General features: G+C 40.4%; 2 non-coding genes across 2 annotated transcripts; one reads left to right on the top strand and one right to left on the bottom strand.

The window, feature by feature from the left end:
* Positions 1 to 860: 860 nt before the first annotated feature.
* On the bottom strand, positions 861 to 964 carry LOC148561967 (small nucleolar RNA R71). Its single transcript, XR_015886655.1, has one exon. It is a non-coding gene; the product is annotated as a small nucleolar RNA R71 (small nucleolar RNA).
* Positions 965 to 22275: 21311 nt separating this feature from the next.
* LOC148561966 (small nucleolar RNA R71) lies at positions 22276 to 22383 on the top strand. The gene has a single exon (XR_015887741.1). It is a non-coding gene; the product is annotated as a small nucleolar RNA R71 (small nucleolar RNA).
* The last annotated feature ends 3025 nt before the right edge of the window (positions 22384 to 25408 follow it).

Genomic DNA, 25408 nt, shown 5'->3' with positions numbered 1-25408 from the left:
TGTGCATCAACAATGATTAGATTGGAAGATCACTAGATTGAGCATTTTATTTTGTGTATTTCATTTTCTGTTTGATTGATTTACTTTTTGTTTTAGTTAAACTTCTTCCCTTCTCCCTCTACTCTTTTGTTTTTCTTTGTTATTTTCAATTCTGTTTGCTAACTCACTAACTGTTTGATATATTGCATCACCCACAACTAACATCAATTCTGACACAATTACTGTCTGCACCTATATTCTCTGCTTGTACTTGTTGGTTGTATGACAGGGAGAAGAAGCGGGGCTTCAACTTCCTTTGATTCTGAACCAGAGAGAACCTTCCTTAGACTAAGGAGGGAGGCAAAAGGAAAACGAGTAGTTGGTGCTAAAGAAGAAGAGGAACAGTTTGAGGAATACTTTGAACCAAACATGGAAGAAAACATGGAAAATCATCATGAAGAAGAGACTCACAACCATGGCAGAGGAGGTGGAGCAAATCATGCTGGGGAGGATAGAAGAGTTTTGGGCTCTTACATTAATCCAAACCCAGGCAATTGTGGAAGTAGCATCCAAAAACCAACAATCCATGCCAACAACTTTGAACTTAAACCACAGCTCATCACCCTTGTTCAGAACAACTGTTCGTTTGGAGGAGGTGTTCAAGAAGATCCCAACCAACATTTGACCACCTTCCTGAGAATATGTGACACAGTGAAATCTAATGGTGTTCATCCTGACGCCTATAGATTACTCTTATTTCCTTCTCACTCAGAGACAAGGCAGCCAAGTGGCTGGAATCCTTCCCAAGGGAGAGCTTGACAACTTGGGAGGATGTGGTGAACAAATTTTTAGCAAGATTCTACCCTCCTCAACGAATCAATAGGCTGAGAGCTGAGGTCCAAACCTTTAGGCAACATGATGGTGAGACTCTGTATGAAGCATGGGAGAGGTTCAAAGACTTAACAAGGAGGTGTCCACCTGACATGTTCAACGAATGGGTCCAGCTGCACATTTTTTATGAAGGGCTCTCTTATGAGTCAAAGAAGGCAGTAGACCATTCATCTGGAGGGTCCTTGAACAAGAAGAAGACCATTGAGGAAGCCATAGATGTTATTGAAACAGTAGCAGAAAACGACTACTTCTATGCTTTCGAAAGAGGGAACACAAGAGGAGTGATGGAGCTAAACAATGTAGACGCTCTGTTGGCCCAAAACAAGCTCATTACCCAGCAGCTGGCTGACCTCACCAAGAAGATGGAGATGAACCAAGTAGCAGCAATCTCCACTTCATCAACAACACAAGAAGTAGTAAACCAAGAAGCAGAAGGGAGTCAGGAGCAAGCCAACTACATTGGGAATTCACCAAGGAAAAACTATGATCCATACTCCAAGACTTACAACCCTGGATGGAGAAATCACCCGAACTTTGGGTGGGGAAGTGAGCAAGATCAAAACCAAGACCAGAGACGTTACAACTCCAACAACAATGCAGCTCATCAACAATTCACCCAGAGGACATCTCAACACCCCCACAACAACACTTCTCCACATACTTATCAAAACCAAAACAGCACATCTGCTCCGAACCACTCATCAATTGATGACAGGCTCTCTAAGATTGAAGCCTTATTGGAAGGAATAAGCCAAGAGATTCAAGAAAATAAGGTGTTCAAAGAGGAGGTGCGAGCCAATATTAAGAACCAGGGAGAAACCATTAGGAAGCTGGAATTCCAGGTGGGATATTTAGCTGAAAAGATTCCCAAACCTACTGATAGTTTTCCAAGTGACACTGAGAAAAACCCCAAGGGAGAAGTAAAGAAAGTAAGATGGGAAGATTGCAAAATGGTCACTACAAGTGATCAAGAGATTGAAGACAAGCAAGGCAAAATGTGCAAACAACCTAAAGACAACTCAACAAAGGAGGAGGATAGAGATCACAAAGAACCAGAAATCTCACAACAAGAGCTGCTGAAGCTCTATGCACCATTCCCCCAACTGCTCAATGGTGCTGTGGGAAAAAGAATATACTCAAGGTTCCTAGACTTGTTTGCATCTCTGCATGTGAACATACCATTCATCAAGGCAATTCAACAAATGCCCGCATTCATCAAATATATGAAGAAACTTCTTCCCAGGAAAAGCTCACTCAAGGGAGGGCAGACTATACTGATGAACAAGGAATGCAGTGCCCTTATTCAACCTGAATTGCCTACAAAAAGAAGAGACCCAGGAAGTTTTCATATACCTTGTGCCATAGGAGAAAACATGTTCGATAGAGCACTATGTGATTTAGGGGCCAGCATCAACTTACTGCCCTTATCCCTGGTGAAGAGGCTGCAGATCAATGAGATAATGCCCACAGATGTCATTATCAGACTGGCTGATAAAACTCAAAAGCAAGCAATAGGAGTGGTGAAAAATGTGTTGCTAAAGGTTGGGAAGTACTTTCTCCCAACAGACTTTGTCATTCTGGACATGGAAGAAAGTCACACTCACCCAATCATATTGGGAAGACCATTTCTAGCTACGGCCAGAGCACTTATTGATGTAGAGAAAGGGGAGCTAATATTGAGAATCCATGATGAACAACTCAGCTTCAATGTTTTCAACTCCTCACAAGAGACAGATCAAGAGGACAAGGAACTAAGCACAAACGATAAGGAGACACTGAAGGAGGAGACAATCACTGAAGCACAGCTAGTTCATTCTGAAACCCCCTCAATTGATAAACAAGAAAAACAGCAACTGCCATAGCTCAAGGAAAAATTGGAGGAACCCAAACCTCTAGAGGCAGGTGAAGACAGCATCACAACTCCTTGGAGAAAAGAGGTCACCAAGGGGAAGGCAACCTCAAAAGAAACAAAGAAGAAGGTACCAAGGAAATGGAGGAACAAGAAGATCCCTACGGAAGACTTCTCTCCAGGGGATAGAGTTGTCTCAGCCTACTTCCCAGATATTCCCCCTAATCTCCCTACTGTGCCATCTCAATTACCCAAGGTCTTCACTATCAACAGAGTTCTTTCCCTGGAACATGTGGAAATCATTGATCCAACCAATGGATACAAGTCCACAGCAAGAGGGGAGGACTTTAAGCACTACCAACCACCATGATGAAGGAAAAACGTCAAGCTAGTGACGCTAAAGAAGCGCTTCATGGGAGGCAACCCATGTTTTATATGCTTTCAGATGATAATGAATAAGTCAATCTTTATGGGCTTCAATCCAAACTTAACAAACAATTGGTGAAAATCTTCTTATGCAGAATATAGTGAGGAACAAGTTTGGTGTTCAAAGCAAACCAAGTTGCATACTAGTCTTGGGAGCTTTGAACACAAGACTTTCATCACAGTGCTTCAAACTAAGTTTGGTGTCACCCCATGGTGCCACCAAAATGCATATAAGGAACCACCAATAGTTAGTTAGTTAGTTGAAATTCATAAACAAACAATCAAATCCTTTCTCTCAAGTTATTCTAGCCGTAGAGTTTTAATTTTCTTATATATTAATTCCCTTATTTCGAATCTTTATAGGAAAAGAAAAGAAGCATGAAAAGGGATTGATTGGACAATTAAATGGGGGAAATTTCGCCACTTAATGAAGAGCACTACACACATGTCTCAAGAGGGAACGCATGGGGAAACGCTGCCATGCAACATTGGAGAAAGAAGAACCTTGAAGACCGAACCAATCACTCTCATTAAAGTGATGATCCTTGTCTTCCCTTCATACACAACCCCATCCGTTCATCTAGTAAACATTCATGCAATCCACACCCTTCATCCACTCATGATTTTCTTATATAAGTGAACCGTAGTACATGCTCACTCCTCACATTTAAATCCTCAATCTCCACACTTCTATTGGCACGCTAAACCCTTCATCACAAATTGCTTTAACCAACCCTCTCTTCATCTATCCGAAGCCTCAAACCCCCTCAAACAACAATTCAAGTCATGGCATCATCAAGCTCAAAGAGGCAAAAGAGGAAGGGGCCTGTGGAGAGTGCTCCTTTTGATGACAAGAGATTCAAGACTGCCTTTCATGAGCATGAATTTGAGCGGATAAGTGCTAGAAGGATATTGCAAGAATTAATCTTCCAAATCAATGCCAATGAATCACCACAAATTTGGAGAAAAATCGAACAAAGGGGGTGGCAATTGCTCACCAGTCCAGAGGGGAAGATCAATGGAAATCTCATCAAAGAATTCTATGCAAATGCAGTTAGAGAGGATAAGACCCAAGCCCCAACCTTCAAAAGTTATGTAAGAGGAAGGGAGGTGGACTTCAGCCCAAGTGCCATCACAAGAGCTCTTCAATTGAAATCACCTCATTTTGATGAGGAGAGTTATCAGGCAAGGATAAGTAGAAGCCCCGATAAGGATGAGCTCTCAGATATAGCATCAGATATCTGTGTCATAGCCGCTGACTGGGAGAGGTACTCAGATGGGAGACCAAAATTCATAAAAAGGGGAGACCTTCACCCTGAAGCCAAAGGGTGGTTTGAGCTTGTAAGGAGGTCCATCCTACCAGCTGCTAACAATTCGGAGTTTAACATCAATCGAGCCACTATGGTACAATGCTTAGTACAAGGTGGGGAAATCAAAGTGCATGAGCTCATTGCCGAAGGGATTCAAGAGTCAGCTGAGAAAGCTGACTCAGGAGCCAGACTTTGGTACCCCAGCACCATTCTCCGCTTGTGCAACAAGGCCAAGGTAGTATTTAAGGACAGCAGCCCAGACTGGGTAAACCCAGGGAGGCCAGTCACACTCGAGCGAATAGTCTATACCACACCGGCTCAGCAACTAAGAAGGCCACATATAGGAAGGCAAAGGACCCAGGAAGAAGTTCATCAAGAGGAATACCATCAGGAAGAACATCAACAAGAAGAGTATCATGACCCAGCCAACTTGAATATGACTCACCTTCTAAGAGCCATTGAAGATTTAGGACAGAGACATATGGAAGGACAAGAGCAAATACTGAACCGGCTTAACCAACAGGAAGCATGGCAAAAACAACAAATGGAGCAGCAGCAGGAACACTACTCTCAGCTCACTCAAGCCATCAACCAAGTGAATGAAAGACAAGAGCTTCAAGAGAAGCACTTGCAAGAGCTCAACCAGCGGCAGATAGCCCAAATGAAAACTTTCAATGAGTTCAGTGTACTCAATGAAGGAAGGCAACTACATAGGGAGGAGTTCTATGTAAACACTCAAGGCGAGTTAAACTACATGACCAGTAATATGCATCATCTACACTATGCCATCCCTGCATATGATGAAGTTCAAAAAGAATTTGTAGAACAAGAAGAGAGAAAAGTGAAACAGCAAAAGGAGGCACTCAAGAAGAAGATGGAAGATAGTGGTTTCTGGAGAAAGCTGCTTGGAAAAGGCAAAGGAAGTGGAAGTACAAGTACTCAAGAGAGACACAATGAGGATAAACAAGGATGGGAGCATGGACATCCACATGAATGAAAGGTGGTGGAGTTCTTCTTAGTTCATCTTTTCTATGCTTTAAGTAAGGAAGATCCTGTATGAAATAGAACTTGCTTCCATGTTATGTTTAAACCTTTTTCAAATCATGTTATTTTTAGTTTTTGGTATTGAAGAGAGTCTATATGCACTGGTCTTTATGTCACTGCACCATCACTTAACCTACTTGTAAGCTTGTCCCTTTAAATCAAATAAAAAGAGAATGCTTATGTTTTTAAAAGACCAGAGTGGAGTTCAAATTGTGGAAGTGCATTCATGAATCTTTGGGGTAGTGATGAGCGGATATTTTATACGCTTTTTGGGGATAATTTCATATAGTTTTGAGTATGTTTTAGTTATTTTTTAGTCTATTTCTAGTAGTTTTTAGGAAAAATTCATATTTCTGGACTTTACTATGAGTTGTGTGTTTTTCTGTAATTTCAGGTATTTTTCTGGCTGAAATTGAAGGAGCTGAGCAAAAATCTGATTCAGGCTGAAAAAGGACTGCTGATGCTGTTGGATTCTGACCTCCCTGCACTCAAAGTGGATTTTCTGGAGCTACAGAACTCGAAATGGCGTGCTTCCAATTGCGTTGGAAAGTAGACATCCAGGGCTTTCCAGCAATATATAATAGTCCATACTTTGCACAAGAATAGACGACGTAAACTGGCGTTCAACGCCAGTCCTCTGCCCAATTCTGGCGTCCAGCGCCAGAAAAGGATCAAAAACTGGAGTTGAACGCCCAAACTGGCACAAAAACTGGCGTTCAACTCCACAAATGGCCTCTGCACGTGGATTTCTTAAAGTCTCAGCCCCAGCACACACCAAGTGGGCCCCAGGACACCAAGTGGGCCCCAGAAGTGGATCTCTGCATCATCCATCATAGTCCACTCATATTTTGTAACCCTAGGCTACTAGTTTAGTATTTAAACAACTTTTAGAGACTTATTTTGTACCTCATGACATTTCAGATCTAAACTTTGTATTCTCTGACGGCATGAGTCTCTAAACCCCATTGTTGGGGGTGAGGAGCTCTGCTATGTCTCAATGAATTAATGCAAGTATTTCTGTTTTCATTCAAACACGCTTGTTCCTATCTAAGATGTTCATTCACGCTTAACTGTGATGATGGTGATGAGCTGTGACACTCATCACCTTCCTCAACCCATGAACATGTGCCTGACAACCACCTCCGTTCTATATCCGATTGAATGAGTGTCTCTTAGATTCTTTAATCAGAATCTCCGTGGTATAAGCTAGAACTGATGGCGGCATTCATGAGAATCCGGAAAGTCTAAGCCTTGTCTGTGGCATTCCGAGTAGGATTCAAGGATTGAATGACTGTGACGAGCTTCAAACTCCTGAAGGCTGGGCGTTAGTGACAGACGCAAAAGGATAGTAAATCCTATTCCAACCGGATCGAGAACCAACCGGTGATTAGCCGTGCTGTGACAGAGCGCGTGAGCGTAGTTTTCACTGGAAGGATGGAATGTAGCCATTGACAACGGTGATCCACCAACACACAGCTTGCCATAGGAGGACGTGCGTGCGTGAATCAGAAGACAGAGGAAAGGCGAGATTCAGAGGACAAAGCATCTCCAAAACTCCAACATATTCTCCATTACTGCACAACAAGTAACTTTTAATTCATGCTCTACTGGTTATTCACAATTCAATTGATAAACATAATTGACTTCCTGACTAAGATTTACAAGATAACCATAGATTGCTTCAAACCAACAATCTCTGTGGGATTCGACCCTTACTCACGTAAGGTATTACTTGGACGACCCAGTGCACTTGCTGGTTAGTGGTACGCGTTGTGAAAAGTGTGATTCACAATTCGTGCACCAAGTTTTTGGCGCCGTTGCCGGGGATTGTTCGTGTTTGAACAACTGACGGATTATTTTGTTGCTTAGATTAGGAAAAATCTTCTCTTTTTTTGGTTTAGAGTCTTTTATTATTTATCCCTTGTTAAAACACTTTAAATTTATAGCTCAGTTAATTAGAACGTGGTGTTTATGTTCATGGTAATTGGCTATCATATTTTAAAAAAAACCTTTTTCAAAAATAATTTTTCTATTAATAAGGTCCCATAACTCATTTGGCTAGAACATTAATTTGATTGGGTTAGAATCTTTTATACTCTTTTTAAAACCTTCTTTTTCAAAAATAATTTTTCTATTAAATCCTGTGCCAAACTTTAATAAGGTCCCATAACTCATTTGGCTAGAACATTAATTTGATTGGGTTAGAATCTTTTATACTCTTTTTAAAACCTTCTTTTTCAAAAATAATTTTTCTATTAAATCATGTGCCAAACTTTAAGTTTGGTGTTTTCTTGTTGATTCCCCTTTGATTTTCGAAAATTTTGGTTTGGTTTTCTAAAAATTTTAAGTTTGGTGTTCTTCCTTCATGTTCTTGTGTTCTTGTGAGTCTTCAAAGTGTTCTTGAGTTTTCTTGTGTCTTGATCTTAAAATTTTTAAGTTTGGTGTTCCTTGGTGTTTTCCCTCCAAAATTTTCAAAAACAAGGAGCATTAGATCTAAAAATTTTAAATCTTGTACTATCTTATTGTTTTTCTCTCTCCTCACTAAATTCAAAAATATCTTTTCAAAATATCTTTTCTAACTTCATATCTTTTCAAAATTTGTTTCAACTAACTAACCAACTTTTTGTTTGTTTCTTAACTTTTTCAAAACTACCTAACTAACTCTCTCTCTCTCAAAATTTTCGAAAATATCTCCCCTCTTTTTCAAAAATTTCTGTTTTTTTTTTAACTAATTATTTTTAATCTTTTACGAAAAAAAAAATTTCAAAATTCAAATTCTTTTTAGTTATTTATTTTATTTAAGTATTTACTTCTTATAAAATAAAATAAATAAAAAGATAAATCAGTCCAAGTTATATCCATATATCCATCATGGACATAAGTGGAGATGGACAGTCCAGGAGGACTTTGGGGTCATATTCTAACCCCTCTACTGCTTCGTATGGGAGTAGCATATGCATAACCTCTATTGGAGTTAGTAGCTTTGAGTTGAATCCTCAGCTCATTATCATGGTGCAGCAAAGTTGCCAGTATTCCGGTCTTCCACAGGAAGAACCTACAGAGTTTCTGGCACAATTTTTACAAATTGCTGACACAGTACATGATAAGGAAATAGATCAGGATGTCTACAGACTATTACTGTTTCCATTTGCTGTAAAAGATCAAGCTAAGAGGTGGTTAAATAACCAACCTAAGGCCAGCATAAGAACATGGAAACAGCTGACAGAAAAATTCCTGAATCAATATTTCCCTCCAAAAAGGATGACACAGCTAAGGCTGGACATCCAAGGCTTTAAACAAGGAGATAATGAATCTCTTTATGATGCCTGGGAGAGATACAGAGAGATGCTACGAAAATGCCCCTCTGAAATGTTTTCAGAGTGGGTTCAGTTAGACATCTTCTACTATGGGCTTGCAGAAGGAGCTCAGATGTCTTTAGATTACTCAGCTGGTGGGTCTATCCATATGAGAAAGACAATCGAAGAGGCTCAAGAGCTCATTGATACAGTTGCCAGGAATCAGCATCTGTATCTAAGCAGCAACCCTTCCATGAATGAAGAGGTTAAAACAGTAACTGCTGAATTCAGTACTGTAAAACAAGCTGCTGAATTCAATCAGCAATTAGATTTTCTAACAAAGCAGCTAGCTGAATTCAAAGACAGGTTACAGGAGACAAGGATAGCTAATATACATATGGAAGAACAGTTTAAGCAAACAAAGCAGTAGCTATCAAAGCAAATAGCAGAAGAATGCCAAGCAGTTCAATTAAGAAGTGGGAAAACATTAAATACCCCACCTCAAGGCATCAAAAATTCAAGAAATGAGCAACCCACCATAGATTCCCCTGAGGACAGTAAGAGCCCAGGGAAAAATAATTCTGGCACTAAAACGCCAGAAAAGGGGTGGAAGGCTGGCGCTGAACGCCCAGACCATGCCCAAAACTGGCGTTCAGTGCCAGAAACAAGGCAGGATTGGCGTTCAACGCCAGAAATGGGCAAGAATCTGGCATTGAACGCCCAATAGGAGCACAGTTCTGGCATTCAGGCGCCAGGAACAGACAGTGAGCTGGCGTCTAACGTCACTCCAGCTTCTGACTCTGGCATTCAATTGCCAGTGAGGGATCAGACACACACAAGTGCTGATAACAACCCCTCTAAAAAGGCTTCTTTAACCACTAAGGTTGAGGAATATAAAGCCAAGATACCTTATCCTCAAAAACTCCGGAAAGAGGAGCAGGATAAGCAATTTGCTCGCTTTGCAGATTATCTAAGGACTCTTGAAATAAAGATTCCATTTGCAGAGGCACTTGAGCAAATACCTTCTTATGCCAAGTTCATGAAAGAGATCTTGAGTCATAAAAAGGAGTGGAGAGAAATAGAAAGAGTTCTCCTCACTGAAGAATGCAGTGCAGTCATTCTGAAAAGCTTTCCTGAAAAGCTTAAAGACCCTGGGAGTTTTCTGATACCATGCATATTAGAAGGTGATTGCACCAAGACAGCTTTATGCGATCTTGGGGCAAGCATCAACCTAATACCTGCATCCACTATCAGGAAGCTTGGCTTAACTGAAGAAGTTAAACCAACCCGGATATGTCTCCAACTTGCTGATGGTTCCACTAAATACCCATCAGGCGTGATTGAGGACATGATTGTCAAAGTTGGGCCATTCGCCTTTCCCACTGACTTTGTTGTGCTGGAAATGGAGGAGCACAAGAGTGCTACTCTCATTCTAGGAAGACCCTTCCTAGCAACTGGACGATCCCTCATTGACGTCCAGCAAGGGGAAATAACCCTGAGAGTCAACGATGACGAGTTCAAGTTGAACGCTGTCAAAGCCATGCAGCATCCAGACACATCAACAGACTGCATGAAAGTTGACCTTATTGACTCTTTGGTAAAAGAGATCAACATGGCTGAGAGTCTCGAATCAGAGTTGGAAAACATCTTTAAAGATGTTCAGCCTGATTTGGAGGATTCAGGGGACATGAAAGAGCCTCTGAACTTTCTTCTGAAAGAGGAAAAACCTCCTAAACCAGAGCTCAAGCCACTGCCACCATCCTTGAAATATGCATTTCTAGGAGAAGGTGACACTTTTCCAGTGATCATAAGCTCTGCTTTAAATTCACAGGAAGAGGAAGCACTTATTCAAGTGCTAAGGACACACAAGACAGCTCTTGGGTGGTCCATAGGTGACCTTAAGGGCATAAGCCCAGCTAGATGCATGCACAAAATCCTATTGGAGGATAATGCCAAACCAGTGGTTCAACCACAGAGGCGGCTAAATCCAGCCATGAAGGAAGTGGTGCAGAAAGAGGTCACCAAATTACTAGAGGATGGGATTATTTATCCCATTTCTGATAGCCCCTGGGTGAGCCCTGTTCAAGTCGTCCCAAAAAAGGGAGGCATGACAGTGATTCATAATGAAAAAAATGAACTGGTTCCTACAAGAACAGTTACAGGGTGGCGCATGTGTATTGACTACAGAAGGCTCAATACAGCCACCGGAAAGGATCATTTTCCTTTACCATTCATAGACCAGATGCTAGAGAGACTAGCAGGTCATGATTATTACTGCTTTTTGGATGGCTACTCAGGCTATAACCAGATTGCAGTAGATCCCCAGGATCAAGAGAAAACAGCATTCACATGTCCATCCGGAGTGTTTGCTTATAGAAGGATGCCCTTTGGGCTATGCAATGCACCTGCAACCTTCCAGAGATGCATGCTCTCTATTTTCTCTGATATGGTGGAAAAATTTCTGGAAGTCTTCATGGATGACTTCTCAGTATATGGAGACTCATTCAGCTCCTGTCTTGATCAACTGAAACTTGTTCTGAAAAGATGCCAAGAAACCAACCTAGTTTTAAACTGGGAAAAGTGTCACTTCATGGTGACTGAAGGAATTGTTCTTGGGCATAAAATCTCAAACAAGGGAATAGAGGTAGATCAAGCAAAAATAGAGGTAATTGAAAAATTACCACCACCTGCCAATGTTAAGGCAATCAGAAGCTTTCTGGGGCATGCAGGATTCTATAGGAGGTTTATAAAGGATTTTTCAAAAATCGCAAAACCCCTAAGCAATCTGCTAGCTGCTGACACGCCATTTGTGTTTGACACAGCATGCCTACAGGCGTTTGAAACGCTGAAAGCTAAGCTGGTCACAGCACCAGTCATTTCTGCACCAGACTGGACATTGCCATTTGAGTTAATGTGTGATGCCAGTGATCATGCCATTGGTGGAGTACTGGGACAGAGGCATGACAAGCTTCTGCATGTCATTTATTATGCCAGTCGCGTTTTAAATGATGCCCAAAAAAATTACACAACCACAGAAAAGGAATTACATGCAGTGGTTTACGCCATTGACAAGTTCAGATCCTACTTAGCAGGATCAAAGGTGATTGTGTACACTGACCATGCTGCTCTTAAGTATCTACTCACAAAGCAGGATTCAAAACCCAGGCTCATCAGATGGGTATTGCTTCTGCAAGAGTTTGATATAGAAATAAGAGACAGAAAAGGGACAGAGAACCAAGTAGCTGATCATCTGTCCCGGATAGAGCCAGTGGAAGGGACGTCCCTCCCCTTCCTTGAGATCTCTGAGACATTCCCTGATGAGCATCTATTTGCCATTCAGGAAGCACCATGGTTTGCCGATATTGCAAACTATAAAGCTGCAAGGTTCATACCCAAGGAGTACAATAGAATACAAAAAAAGAAACTAATTACTGATGCAAAGTACTACTTGTGGGATGAGCCTTATCTCTTTAAGAGATGTGCAGACGGAATTATCCGTAGGTGTGTCCCCAGAGAGGAAGCGCAGAGAATCCTATGGCATTGCCACGGATCTCAATATGGAGGCCATTTCGGAGGTGAGCGAACAGCCACCAAGGTCCTCCAATGTGGCTTCTATTGGCCCACACTCTATAAAGATGCCCGAGAGTTTGTACGTAATTGTGACAGTTGCCAAAGAGCTGGTAACCTGCCTCATGGTTACGCCATGCCTCAACAAGGGATCTTGGAAATAGAGTTGTTTGATGTATGGGGAATTGACTTCATGGGACCTTTCCCACCATCATACTCAAACACTTATATTCTGGTGGCAGTTGACTATGTATCAAAATGGGTTGAGGCTATTGCCACACCCACCAATGATACTAAAACAGTGCTGAAGTTCCTCCAGAAACATATCTTTAGCAGGTTTGGTGTCCCTAGAGTGTTAATCAGTGATGGGGGCACTCACTTCTGCAATAAACAGCTTTACTCTGCCATGGTTCGGTATGGAATTCGCCACAAAGTGGCCACTCCATATCATCCACAAACCAACGGGCAAGCTGAAGTCTCTAACAGAGAATTAAAGAGAATCCTGGAATGGACAGTAAATACCCGTAGAAAGGATTGGGCAAGGAGCTTGGATGATGCTCTGTGGGCTTACAGAACAGCATTCAAGACCCCTATAGGGACCTCTCCATACCAACTCGTGTATGGTAAGGCATGCCACTTGCCCGTGGAACTGGAACATAAGGCCTACTGGGCAACCAGATTCCTAAACTTAGATGCCAAATTAGCAGGAGAAAAACGATTGCTCCAGCTAAATGAGCTAGAGGAATTCAGATTCACAGCTTTCGAAAATGCCAAGCTTTATAAAGAAAAATAAAAAAAATGGCATGACAGAAAGCTGTCATCTAGAATCTTTGAACCAGGACAGAAGGTTCTGTTGTTTAACTCTAGACTCAGGCTATTCCCCGGGAAACTGAAATCCCGGTGGAGGGGACCATACGTGATTACAAGTGTATCACCATATGGTTATGTGGAGCTTCAAGATATTGATTCTGATAAGAAGTTCATTGTCAATGGACAGAGAATCAAGCATTATCTTGAGGGCAACATTGAGCAAGAATGCTCAAGGCTGAAGCTAGATTAAAAGCTCAGCAAAGGTCCAGCTAAAGACAATAAAGAAGCGCTTGCTGGGAGGCAACCCAGCCATGGGGCAACAATCCTCTAAGCATTTTGCCCTATTTTTATTTTTATTTGTTTATATAAAGTTCACTGACACTAAGGTAAAGAATCATTTGCATAAGTTTACAGGGTTACAGAAGGAATCTATACACAAAACAGAGATAGGGAGCTTACTGGCAAGAAAACGCCAGTGAAGGCCATTTTGGGCGTTCAGCGCCCAAAATGGGCATCCAGTGGGCGCTGAACGCCAGTAAGGATAGCTATCTGGCGTTCAACGCCAGAAAAGGGCAACAACTGGGCGTTGAACGCCCAGGAGAGCAGCATTTGGGCGTTGAACGCCCAAAACAGGCAGTGTTTGGGCGTTCAAACGCCAGGATGGTAGGGAGGAGCTCTCCTTCTACCCACCTCCTTCTTTTTCTTTTGCTTGAGGACAAGCAAAGCTCTAAGTTTGGTGTGCTTATCCGTGATCACTAAGATCATGGCCCCTAAAGGAAGGCGTGATTTAAAGGAACTGAAGCGCCATAAATTCTCTCTTGAAGGACCAAGCACCTCACAGACTAGAGGAACATCCACTTCCCAAACCTCAAGGTTGTTGAGTTCTAATCTTAGCCTTAACTCTGTGATAACTGTTCTTATTTTAATTTTACCTTAGGAGTCATATAGTAGTAATTAGTATCTATTTTGATTTTATCTCCAATTAAGCTATAGTTTATTTTTCTCATCATCATTAAACATGAATAAAGTAGTAGATCTTTTGAATAAGAGGCAATAAAATTTCGAGTTTTAATAAGAGAAATTCTAATTAGTTAAATGTGGTGGCAATGCTTTCTGTCTTCTGAATGAATGCTTGAACAGTGCATATGTCTTTTGAATTTGTTGTTTAAGACTGTTAAATATGTTGGCTCTTGAAAGAATAATGAACATGAGACATGTTATTGATAATCTGAAAAATCATAAAAATGATTCTTGAAGCAAGAAAAAGCAGCAAAGAACAAAGCTTGCAGAAAAAAAAAAAAAAGCAAGCAGAAAAAGCCAATAACCCTTAAAACCAAAAGGCAAGGGCAATTAAAAAGGATCCCAAGGCTTTGAGCATCAGTGGATAGGAGGGCCTAAAGGACTGAAATCCTGGTCTAAGCGGCTAAACCAAGCTGTCCCTAACCATGTGCTTGTGGCGTGGAGGTGTCAAGTGAAAACTTGAGACTGAGCGGTTAAAGTCAAGGTCCAAGCGAAAAAAAAAAAAAAGAGTGTGCTTAAGAACTCTGGACACCTCTAATTGGGGACTTTAGCAAAGCTGAGTCACAATCTGAAAAGGTTCACCCAGTTATGTGTCTGTGGCATTTATGTATCCGGTAGTAATACTAGAAGACAAAGTGCTTAGGGCCACGGCCAAGACTCATAAAGAAGCTGTGTTCAAGAATCATCACACTGAACTAAGAGAATCAATAACACTATCTGAATTTTGAGTTCCTATAGATGCCAATCACTTTGAGCTTCAATGGATAAAGTGAGATGCCAAAACTGTTCAGAAGCAAAAAGCTACTAGTCTCGCTCATCTAATTAGAATCTGAGCTTCATTCAAAAACTCTGAGATATTATTGCTTCTCAACCTATTAGTCTTATATTTTATTTGTCTAGTTGCTTGAGGACAAGCAACAATTTAAGTTTGGTGTTGTGATGAGCGGATATTTTATACGCTTTTTGGGGATAATTTCATATAGTTTTGAGTATGTTTTAGTTAGTTTTTAGTCTATTTCTAGTAGTTTTTAGGAAAAATTCATATTTCTGGACTTTACTATGAGTTGTGTGTTTTTCTGTAATTTCAGGTATTTTTCTGGCTGAAATTGAAGGAGCTGAGCAAAAATCTGATTCAGGCTGAAAAAGGACTGCTGATGCTGTTGGATTCTGACCTCCCTGCACTCAAAGTGGATTTTCTGGAGCTACAGAACTCGAAATGGCGTGCTTCCAATTGCGTTGGAAAGTAGACATCCAGGGCTTTCCAGCAATATATAATAGTCCATACTTTTCACAAGAATAGACGACGTAAACTGGCGTTCAACGCCAGTCCTCTGCCCAATTCTGGCGTCCAGCGCCAGAAAAGGATCAAAAACTGGAGTTGAACGCCCAAACTGGCACAAAAACTGGCGTTCAACTCCACAAATGGCCTCTGCACGTGGATTGCTTAAAGTCTCAGCCCCAGCACACACCAAGTGGGCCCCAGGACACCAAGTGGGCCCCAGAAGTGGATCTCTGCATCATCCATCATAGTCCACTCATATTTTGTAACCCTAGGCTACTAGTTTAGTATTTAAACAACTTTTAGAGACTTATTTTGTACCTCATGACATTTCAGATCTAAACTTTGTATTCTCTGACGGCATGAGTCTCTAAACCCCATTGTTGGGGGTGAGGAGCTCTGCTATGTCTCAATGAATTAATGCAAGTATTTCTGTTTTCATTCAAACACGCTTGTTCCTATCTAAGATGTTCATTCACGCTTAACTGTGATGATGGTGATGAGCTGTGACACTCATCACCTTCCTCAACCCATGAACGTGTGCCTGACAACCACCTCCGTTCTATATCCGATTGAATGAGTGTCTCTTAGATTCTTTAATCAGAATCTCCGTGGTATAAGCTAGAACTGATGGCGGCATTCATGAGAATCCGGAAAGTCTAAGCCTTGTCTGTGGCATTCCGAGTAGGATTCAAGGATTGAATGACTGTGACGAGCTTCAAACTCCTGAAGGCTGGGCGTTAGTGACAGACGCAAAAGGATAGTAAATCCTATTCCAACCGGATCGAGAACCAACCGGTGATTAGCCGTGCTGTGACAGAGCGCGTGAGCATAGTTTTCACTGGAAGGATGGAAGGTAGCCATTGACAACGGTGATCCACCAACACACAGCTTGCCATAGGAGGACGTGCGTGCGTGAATCAGAAGACAGAGGAAAGCAGAGATTCAGAGGACAAAGCATCTCCAAAACTCCAACATATTCTCCATTACTGCACAACAAGTAACTTTTAATTCATGCTCTACTGGTTATTCACAATTCAATTGATAAACATAATTGACTTCCTGACTAAGATTTACAAGATAACCATAGATTGCTTCAAACCAACAATCTCTGTGGGATTCGACCCTTACTCACGTAAGGTATTACTTGGACGACCCAGTGCACTTGCTGGTTAGTGGTACGCGTTGTGAAAAGTGTGATTCACAATTCGTGCACCAGGTAGTCATAAGTTAGCTAAGTTGGTTCAACCACAAGGCTAGGAGGACAACTATCTATCCTGAATACTTTGCTTTGGATACACCCATGAGACTAAGTTAATAACAAGATCCTAAGAAGAAAAAAAAGGGAAAGAACAATGGAAGTGAAAAACAAAAGAAAAAGAGTAAGCAATAAGGCTAGGCATCAATGGTTTTAAGCTTGAGGCAAGTGTCTGTGGTGCTCCTGTGTGAGGGATCTACTTGGATGAATAAGCTCTTAGGGGTGCCTTATCACTTGGTAACTTGGGTTAACTAACTCGGGATTATCAGCTGAAAGTCCACTATCAAGAGTAACCTTCACCATAGAACACTTAGTAACCCAAAGAGGTGCTGGACACCAAGGTCTCAAGAAAAGAGAATAAATAAACTAAATGCCTGTAGTGTGTATGTATGGGGGATAGGCTTGAGGGAGTAAGTCCTTAGGGGTGTCTCAACACCTAGCACCTTGAACCAACTGGTTCGGGAGTGTTGGCTGAAAGCTTATCTTAAAGAGTTGCCCCCTTACAGAGCACTTAGCTTAAATAACACAAACAACCCTTGTAATAACAATAAAAGGATCAATGAATAAAAGTCTCATGGGATATGAACAAAGTGGGTGTTTTAGGACAGGATAAAGGTCTGAAAGCCAGTAATGGAATGAACCTAAGTTGCTATGCATGAAACCACCATAAAATCAGTAATATGACTTCCACAAGGATGACTCATTCCTCTGGATATTCATTTCATCATTCTCTTGTTCCAGTACTTGCTTAGGGACAAGCAAGCTTTAAGTTTGGTGTTGTGATGCCAGGGCATTTTGGCCAATTTCACTGACCTTTTCTTTACTGTTTTTAGGATAGTTTCATGCATTTCTTTAGGAAATAAGCTAGTTTTGGGTAAATATTCACTTATGCCTTGACTCAAGCATACATTGTGCATTTTACATGATTTCATGAGGATTTTGCATAAGTTTAGTGACAAATATTATGTTGCATTACTCATGACTTGGACTAGAGCTTTGATGCACTTTGTTGCTTGGTTTCAGGACCAAAAAGAAGCAAGAAAAGGAGAGGTAACTTGCAAAGATTAATGAGAAAAGTGATTGCCAATAACACTCTCAAAAAGCCATCAATGCCCACGTTAGAGAGTCACGTTAACCAAGTTAACATGAACTCTAACGTGGAGAAAAGAAGTTGAGCCAACGTTAGTGACACTCAACATTGTCACTAACGTTGGCACTTACTCATAAGTGGCCACGTTAGAAGCCACGTTAACCTAGTTAACGTGGCCTCTAACGTTAAGGGGGAGGGAGAGAAGCCAACGTTAGTGACACTCAACATTGTCACTAACGTTGGCCTATGGTGCTAAGTACCACGTTAACTCCCACGTTAACTTGGTTAACGTGGGAACTAACGTGGAGAATGGAGAGTTGTCGACAACGTTAGTGACACTCAACATTGTCACTAACGTTGAAGCAACCACACAACCCCCAAGAGTCACGTTAACTTCCACGTTAACTTGGTTAACGTGGAAGCTAACGATGAGAAATGAAGGATGAGCCAACGTTAGTGACACTCAACATTGTCACTAACGTTGGGATGGCTAAAAGATGGCCACATTAGAAGCCACGTTAACTTAGTTAACGTGGACTCTAACGTGAGACCTAGGGGCACATTGGAACGTTAGTGACAATGTTGAATGTCACTAACGTTCTCGAAGGATGGCAAAGGCCATGTTAGAAGCCACGTTAACCCAGTTAACGTGTGCTTTAACCTGAAGCAAGAAGGGGCACACTGGAACGTTAGTGACAATGTTGAGTGTCACTAACGTTCTCGAAGGTTTACAAGGCAAACGTTAAAAGCCACGTTAACTAGGTTAACGTGGCTTTTAACGTGAGGCAAAGGGGTGCATTGGAACGTTAGTGACAATGTTAAATGTCACTAACGTTCCCGAAATTGGACTTTCATTAAATGATTAACACTCCTTACGCCCTGAGCTTAAGTCTCTGCCCACTCCACACTTTCTCTCTGCAAGTAAAACCAAGCCCAAATAAAGAAAGGAACTGCTTCAAACTCAAGATCCAATGGCCCAAGACTTGAATAGTGAACTAGAAGCTGAGAAGAGTAGTATATATAGGAGTAGCTTTGAATTGTAAAATAGTTCTGGAGGCTGAGGAATTACTCTCTGTATTTACTTTCTTTGCAATTTCTAGTTTCATGATGTATTCTCTATCTTTATTTTCATTTTCAAGAGCTATGAACAACTAAACCCCTTTCATTGGGTTAGGGAGCTCTGTTGTAATTTGATGGATCAATACTAATTTTTATTGTTCTTCTTCTATCTTTCCTCTTGATTTTACTTGAAAGCTTTCGATCTTCATCCAATTGAGTAGTTATCTTGGAAGAGAAGCTATTCAAACTTGGATCTCTTTTGAACCTTGGAAGAGGAATGAAGAGATCAAGCTAGAAATGCTTTCTCATGCTGGACCAAATTGGGTTTGGATGGGTATGTGACTGTAACCCTCTCAATACTTGGTTTGGGAAATGCATGTGGTATAATCAGTGACCATACTTCATCTCTTCTCATGAGCAATTGACCAAGGAATTGGCTATTGATCAAGATTTGAGAGATTGAATTGCAAGGAATTACAATTCAATCACTTAAGATTGCCAAGGAGATCAATGAGTGCATTGATTGAGGAAGAGATGAAAATGAACTTGATCCGGAGAATTGCAACATCTCCTAAGCCCAATGAACTCCCCATCTCTAATCTTACCCATTCTCTTTAATTTCTGCGATTTACTTTTATGAGCAAATCCTCCATTCCCATTTACAATTCTGCAATTTATTTTCAGTCATTTACTTCCAGTCCTTTAATTCTAGCATTTACTTTTCTGTTATTTACATTCCCGCCATTTTATTTTCTGCAACTCTCAACCCAAATTCTGGATTCGCTCAACTAGAACATTCTTCTAATTAAAGTTGCTTGATCAATCAATCCCTGTGGGATTCGACCTCACTCTATTGTGAGTTTTTACTTGACGACAACTTCGGTACACTTGCCGAAGGGAGATTTGTTGAGAGACAAGTTTTCCACGCATCAGTTGTGTTGTGTGAAAATGAGGAAGAATGGAGGGTTATATATAGGGATGGGAGGGGGGTGAAGGTTCGGCCATTTAGGGTGGGTTTGGGTGGGAAATTGATTTTGAATTTTGAAGGTAGGTGGAGTTTATGAGGTAGGTTTATGGGGAAGAGTGGATGGATGTGAGTGGTGAAGAGGTGATGGGGAAGAGAGATTGAGGTGATTGGTGAAGGGTTTTGGGGAAGAGTGTTTATGGGATTGTGTGAAAGAGGGGTGAGAAGAAGTGAGTGGAGGTAGGTGGGGATCCTGTGGGGTCCATAGATCCTGAGGTGATCCTGTGGGGTCCACAGATCCTGAGGTGTTCAAGGATTTACAACCTTGCACCAAATTAGGCATGTAAAATGCCCTTGCACCCAACTCTGGGCGTTCAGCGCCAGGTTGGTGCTTGTTCTGGGCGTTGATCGCCCATTTGCAGCCTATTTCTGGTGTTGAACGCTAGAACCATGCTTGTTCTGGGCGTTCAGCGCCAGCTCTCCTCCAGGGTGCATTTCTGGCGTTCAAACGCCCAGATGCTGCCCATTTCTGGCGTTCAGCGCCAGAACCATGCTCTGTTCTGGCATTGAACGCCCAAAACATGCTTCTTACTGGCGTTTAAACGCCAGTAAGGTCTTCCTCCAGGGTGTAATTTTTCTTTTGCTGTTTTTGATTCTGTTTTCAATTTTTATATTTATTTTGTGACTCCACATGATTATGAACCTATAAAGACATATAACTAAGAAAAATATAGTTAGATAAATAAATAAAAATTGGGTTGCCTCCCAACAAGCGCTTCTTTAATGTCAATACCTTGACAGTGGGCTCTCATGGAGCCTCACAGATGTTCAGAGCATTGTTGAGACTCACCAACACCAAACTTAGAGTTTGGATATGGGGGTTCAACACCAAACTTAGAGTTTGGTTGTGGCCTCCCAACACCAAACTTAGAGTTTGACTGTGGGGGCTTTGTTTGACTCTGCTTTGAGAGAAGCTTTTTATGCTTCCTCTCCATGGATGCAGAGTGAGATCCTTGAGTTGTAAACACAAGGTTGTCCTCATTTAATTGAAGGATCAATTCTCCTCTGTCCACATCAATCACATCTCTTGCTGTGGCTAGGAAAGGTCTTCCTAGGATGATGGATTCATCCTCTTCCTTTCCAGTATCCAGGACTATGAAATCAGCAGGGATGTAAAGGCCTTCAACCTTTACTAACACGTCCTCTACTTGTCCATAAGCCTGTTTTCTTGAATTGTCTGCCATCTCTAATGAGATTTTAGCAGCTTGTACCCGATAGATTCCCAGTTTCTCTATTACAGAGAGGGGCATGAGGTTTATCCCTGAACCAAGGTCACACAGAGCCTTAAAGATCATGGTGCCTATAGTACAAGGTATTATGAACTTTCCAGGATCCTGTCTCTTCTGAGGCAATGTCAGTTGATCCAGATCACTTAGTTCATTGGTGAACAAGGGAGGTTCATCTTCCCAAGTATCAATGCCAAATAATTTGGCATCTAGCTTCATCAGAGCTCATGAATGGCATAAGGAGGTTCAATGGAATCTCTATGGTCTCTAGATGAGCCTCAGAGTCCTTTGGTTCCTCAGAGGGAAGCTCCTTATTGATCACTGGACGTCCCAGGAGGTCTTCCTCCTTGGGATTCACGTCCTCTCCTTCCCTTACAGGTTCGGCCATGGTGTTTATGTCAATGGCCTTGCACTCTCCTTTTGGATTCTCTTCTGTATTGCTTGGGAGAGTACTAGGAGGGATTTCAGTGATCCTTTTACTCAGCTGGCCCACTTGTGCTTCCAAATTTCTAATGGAAGACCTTGTTTCATTCATGAAATTTACAGTGGCCTTGGATAGATCAGAGACTAAGTTTGCTAAATTAGAGGTATTTTGTTCAGAGTTCTCTGTCTGTTGCTGAGTGGATGATGGAAAAGGTTTATTATTGTTGAACCTGTTTCTTCCACCATTATTAAAGCCTTGTTGAGGCCTTTGATCCTTCCATGAGAGATTTGGATGATTTCTCCATGATGGATTATACATGTTTCCATATGGTTCACCCATGTAATTTACCTCTGCTATTGCAGGGTTCTCAGGATCATAAGCTTCTTCTTCATAAGAAGCCTCTTGAGTACTGTTGGATGTAGCTTGCATTCCATTCAGACTCTGAGAAATCATATTGACTTGCTGAGTCAATATTTTGTTCTGAGCCAATATGGCATTCAGAGTATCAACTTCAAGAACTCCCTTCTTCATAGGCGTCCCATTACTCACAGGATTCCTCTCAGAAGTGTACATAAACTGGTTATTAGCAACCATGTCAATGAGTTTTTAAGCTTCTGCAGGCATTTTCTTTAGGTAAATGGATCCATGTGCAGAAGTATCCAATGACATCTTTGATAGCTCAGATAAACCATCATAGAATATATCCAGGATGGTCCATTCTGAAAGCATGTCAGAAGGACACTTTTTGGTCAGCTGCTTGTATCTTTCCCAAGCTTCATAAAGGGATTCACCTTCTTTCTGTCTGAAGGTTTGAACATCAGCTCTAAGCTTGCTCAGCTTTTGAGGAGGAAAGAACTTGGCTAAAAAAGCCGTGAACAGCTTATCCCAAGAGTTCAGGCTGTCTTTGGGTTGAGAGTCTAACCATATTCTAGCTCTGTCTCTTACAGCAAAAGGGAAAAGCATGAGCCTATAGACTTCAGGATCTACTCCATTAGTCTTAACAGTATCACAGATCTGCAAGAATTCAGTTAAGAACTGAAAAGGATCTTCAGATGGAAGTCCATGAAACTTGCAGTTCTGCTGCATAAGAGAAACTAGCTGAGGTTTTAGCTCAAAATTGTTTGCTCCAATGGTAGGAATGGAGATGCTTCTTCCATGTAAATTGGAATTAGGTGCAGTAAAGTCACCAAGCATTCTCCTTGCATTATTGTTGTTGGGTTCGGCTGCCATCTCCTTTACTTGTTCAAAATTTTCAATAAGGTTGTCTCTGGATTGTTGTAATTTAGCTTCTCTTAGTTTTCTCTTCAGAGTCCTTTCTGGTTCTGGATCAGCTTCAACAAGAATGCCTTTTTCTTTGTCCCTGCTCTTAAGAAAGAGAAGAGAAAAAGAAAAGAAGAGGAATCCTCTATGTCACAGTAAAGAGGTTCCTTATTGTTAGTAGAAGAAGAAAAGAAGAGAAAAAAAATTCAAACATAGATAGAAGAGGGGGTTCGAATTTGGTGAGTGATGTGAGGAAGAGATGTTAGTAGATGAATAAATAAATAGAATAAGATGAGAGAGGGAGAGGATTTTCGAAAATAATTTTTGAAAAAGAGTTAGTAATTTTCGAAAAGTAATTTTGAAAAAGGTTAGTAGTTTTTCGAAAATTCAAATAAAAAATAAAATAATTAGTTAATTAAAAAGAGATTTTTGAAAAAGGGGGAAGATATTTTCGAAAATAGAGAGAGAAAGTTAGTTAGGTGGTTTTGAAAAAGATGAGAAACAAACAAAAAGTTAGTTAGTTAGTTGAAGCAAATTTTGAAAATCAATTTTGAAAAGATAGGAAGATAAGAAGTTAGAAAAGATATTTTGAAATTAAATTTTGAAAAAGATAAGATGAGAAGATATTTTTGAAAAGATATGATAGAAATTAGTTTTTGAAAAAGATTTGATTTTTAAAATCACAATTAATGACTTGATTCACAAGAAATCACAAAATATGATTCTAGAACTCAAAGTTTGAATCTTTCTTAACAAGTAAGTAACAGACTTTGAAATTTTTGAATCAAAACATTAATTGTTATTGTTATTTTCGAAAATTTGATATAAAAATAAGAAAAAGATTTTTGAAAAATATTTTTATAATTTTCGAAAATAACTAAGAAAAATGGGAAAGATTTGATTTTTGAAAAAGATTTTGAAAAAGATAAGATTTTTTTAAATTGAAAATTTGATTTGACTCATAAAAATAACTAGATTTTAAAAATTTTTGAAAAAGTCAAATCTAATTTTCGAAATTTTAAGAGAGAAAAAGGGAAAGATATTTTTTTAATTTTTGAATTTTTATGATGAGAGAGAAAAACAAGAAACCGATGCAATGCATGAAAATTATGGATCAAAACAATGAATGCATGCAAGAATGCTATGAATGTCAAGATGAACACCAAGAACACTATGAAGATCGTGATGAACATCAAGAACACATTTTTGAAAAATTTTTAATGCAAAGAAAACATGCAAGACACCAAACTTAGAATTCTTTAATGCTTAGACATAAAGAATTCAGGAATGCATATGAAAAACAAGAAAAGACACAAAACATGTAAATGCAAAGATCAAACAAGAAGACTTACCAAGAACAACTTGAAGATCATGAAGAACACTATGAATGCATGAAAATTTTTGAAAAATGCAAAATGAACATGCAATTGACACCAAACTTATAACATGACACATGACTCAAACAAGAAACACAAAAAATATTTTTTGATTTTTATGATTTTCTAATTTTTTTGTATTTTTTTCGAAAATTATTTGAAAAACAAAAATAAGGATTCCAAAATTTTTAATGTGAATTCCAGGGATCTTATACTTTTTAGTCTAAAGCTCCAATCAAGGGGTCAGGCATGGCTTAATAGCCAGCCAAGCTTTAGTATGTAACTCAGACATGACACGCCTGACATACCCTATCCAGAAGGATTGGGCATGGCTCCATTGAGGTGATTAGTTGAAGACCAATCCCAAAGCAGTTTGGGTATGGCTTTACAGCCAGATAGGCTTCAACATGCTTCATGAAACACTAGAATTCATTCTTAAAAATTCTGAAGAAAAATATATTTTTGAAAACATTTTTATTTTAAAATTTTTTTCAAAAACAAGGGAGAAATTTTTTTTTTAAAGATTTTTTTGAAAAATTTTTGAAAACAAAACAAAAAGAAAATTACCTAATCTGAGCAACAAGATGAACCGTCAGTTGTCCAAACTCGAACAATCCCCGACAACGGCGCCAAAAACTTGATAATGCGAAATTGTTACTCAGGTTGTGAATTATTACATATCTTCACAACTTCGCATAACTAACCAGCAAGTGCACTGGGTCGTCCAAGTAATACCTTACGTGAGTAAGGGTCGAATCCCACGGAGATTGTTGGTATGAAGCAAGCTATGGTCACCTTGTAAATCTCAGTCAGGCGGATATAAAATAGTTATGTAGTTTTCGAAATGTAGTAATAGAAGAAGGATAGAAATACTTATGTAAATCATTGGTGAGAATTTCAGATAAGCGTATGGAGATGCAATCGTTCCTCTGAACCTACGCTTTCCTGCTGTCTTTATCCAATCAGTCTTACTCCTTTCTATGGCTGGCTTTATGCAAGGGCATCACCGTTGTCAGTGGCTACATCCCCTCCTCTTGTGAAAATGGTCCAAGATGCCCTGTCACGGCACGGCTAATCATCTGAGGTTCCTGATCATGCTGGAATAGGATTCACCCTCCTTTTGCGTCTGTCACTACGCCCAGCACTCGCAAGTTTGAAGCTCGTCACAGTCATTCAATCATTGAATCCTACTCGGAATACCACAGACAAGGTTTAGACTT

Source organism: Arachis ipaensis, chromosome B6 (genome assembly GCF_059453495.1).
Source record: "Arachis ipaensis isolate K30076 ecotype BB chromosome B6, ASM5945349v1, whole genome shotgun sequence".
NCBI classification, from domain to species: Eukaryota; Viridiplantae; Streptophyta; class Magnoliopsida; order Fabales; family Fabaceae; genus Arachis; species Arachis ipaensis.
The sequence above is the reverse complement of the archived record's forward strand: the minus strand, read 5'-3'. Positions and strand labels throughout refer to the sequence as shown.